The sequence below is a fragment of the Arachis ipaensis genome, chromosome B7 (assembly GCF_059453495.1).
Source record: "Arachis ipaensis isolate K30076 ecotype BB chromosome B7, ASM5945349v1, whole genome shotgun sequence".
NCBI lineage: Eukaryota > Viridiplantae > Streptophyta > Magnoliopsida > Fabales > Fabaceae > Arachis > Arachis ipaensis.
The window spans coordinates 77,626,802-77,629,528 of NC_142442.1; positions in this window are offsets into that span (position 1 = coordinate 77,626,802).

Consider the following 2,727-nt stretch of genomic DNA (forward strand, 5'->3'; position numbering starts at 1 on the left):
GGGTGGTAAAAAATGAATTTTAAAGGTTAAAAGTAAAAGTAAGTTAATTTTCGAAAATTTAATGATAAAATAATAAAAAAATAATAAAATATTAAATATTAATATTTAATTAAAAATAATATTTTAATAAAATTAATAAAATAATGCGAAAAAGGCAGTTTTCTGTAAAAGCTTTAGAAAGACAACTTTAAGCGCAGAATCTCATAATTACCTTCATAAAACACTTAGGGAGTGGTAAAAACATATTAGTGAGGCAAAGCTAAATAAAAGATAAAAAGTTGAAGAAAAGATAAAAATCGAAGAAAAAGTCTGTAAAGTTTTAATGATAGAAAAACAAACAGAGACTAGTGAACGAATTAGGGCAACATAGTTAGTCCTGGAATTGCGAATAGGGTTAGGTATTATATGAAAAGTAAAACTGTTTCAGTATAGACTTAATGAACCTATACTTGGGATAGGCTAACTGTTCATACCAAAATTTACATAAGCTTTAAATACATACGTTAAACAGAGAAATCAGAGCAGAGTAGAGAAACACAGAAAACAGAGTAACCAGAGTAAAGTAAAGAGATAAAGAGAAAAAAAGTAATATAGATACAGATGAAAAGAATAATCAGAGAAGAGAAAAGAGATACAGAGAACAGAGTAATTAAAACAGAGTAAAGAGATACAGAGAAAAGAGAAACCAGAACAGAGTAAAGAGATATAAAGAGAAGAGTAATATAATAAAGAGATATTCATATATATTAGTTGCTTGATGCAACCCAGAGTTATATTTAATATATATTAGTTGCTTAATGCAACCCAGAGCTTCTGTAGGGAAACTAAGTCACCTACAGATATTTTCCCCTTCCCCAGAGCAGAGCAGAGTATATATATATTTTTCTGCAGTAAGCAGAGGCTGTCTCAAATGAGCGGCTATTATTATATGCGCATTTATTTAGGAACGGAAAATTGTATTCGGGAAATCGGGATTACTCGTGGCCGGATAAATGTTAGGATTGCGGGCAGCCAACCGACACATGAGCTCATGGCCTGTACTAGGGCTAGACATGCATCATTCTTGTCTACGCATCATTCTCTGTTGCATTCTTTTTGTGTGTGATCTATTTCTTTATGTTTGTTTGTTCGAGTGCTATGTCTGTGCTTTATCTTCTTGTATTCTTCTGCTTGTGTTCTGTTCTTTGTTTTTCTATCTATTTTTTTTAACCTCTGTTTACTACATTACTGTATTCTATTATCCATCTGCTAATCGAAACGAATAAATGAACGTAACTAACAACCCTGACCCTACTAAGAACTCCCCAGTTCTTACCCCTTCTCTCCCTTCCTCCCCCCTCAGATGGAGACGGGCGTGATCTTCTATGAGTTCGAGGACCCTTACGTCTACGAGGATCCGGTACATCACAGTTACTTCATCATGGGATTGAAGCCTCGTATTAGACGATATGCGTTACCTAATCGAGCTTTTCAACATCCTCTATCTAGCCCGCATTTTGACCCTGATGCTCCTTACGACTTTCCCTTATCCTGGTTACATCCTGACACACCTGGACATCCTTTTCCTGATGATCCTGAGCACCCTATACCAGCTCAACCTTTGAATGAGGCGGTACCTGAGCCTATCATTCCTGATGAGCCTGAGTTAGCTGGTGACTACGTACCTGTGATACCACCAGAGTGGGATTTTTCCCCTGAGCCGATCCCCGACTTGCCACAGCCTGATGAGCCGGCACTACCGGACGGTGGAGTGGCTCCTATAAACGCGAACGGACCTGTGCTCGCGAATGGTTTTGTACATAGTGACAGCAGTGTTTCTGGTGGATCTGAGGTTATAGCTGTAGCTGCGGACGAGAAGGAGGAGGATCCTGAGATAGAGATAGAGCAGGATGAGGAGATGGACGAGCCTCACGGCGATTCTCTGCACGGCCACGTGTAGATATAGTTTGACTGCGGAAGGAGCATTCTTTTGATGACACTCTAGTCTGACATTATCTGATAGTTAGTCTCTCACTTGTGTTAGTACACCCGAGAGCTAGGAGCTATATAGTGGTTAGGCTAGCCTGGGCGCCAGCTTAGTGGCTTTTTGTATGGGCCAGGCCCTGGGAGTGTCGTGTAAATATTAGCTACGTAGGATGACGAGGATGTAAACTGACTTGATCTTGTGTAAACGCTACATGTTTTGTTATAGCGTACATGATGTATATTATCAGCTGTATTTCTATGTTTCTTTATGCTGCTTTTCTATTACTCTCAGTGTATGCTTGTTTGTTTTACCTGAATATCTGCAAACAAAAAAAAAAGTTACTCGTAAAATTGGCATCGCTCTAACAAGGAACAGGCTCATATATTAAATAATAAATAATAATTAGGAAGGATAAGTTAGTAACACTTAGCTTCTTGTATGACCATGGCATACTGGGAGTTGGGTCGTTACAAGTTGGTATCAGAGCAGTTCGTTCCCAATAGAGCCTAGGGAGTGGACTGACTATGCTTCATTGCATACTCTGTTGTGTGTCTCATGCTTATAGGATATCTATGTGATATGTGTTGCATGATTGTCTCTGTGTTTTCATTATGGGAGTGTTCACACTTGACTTGAAGTGTTAAGACTGATCACGTTAATAATGATTGTTTGGTGTGAACAGGACCACGATGGGTTCACGGAGACGAGGCGTACGTGAAGGAATTCCTAATGTTAACTACGAGAGGGAACATCAGACGTTT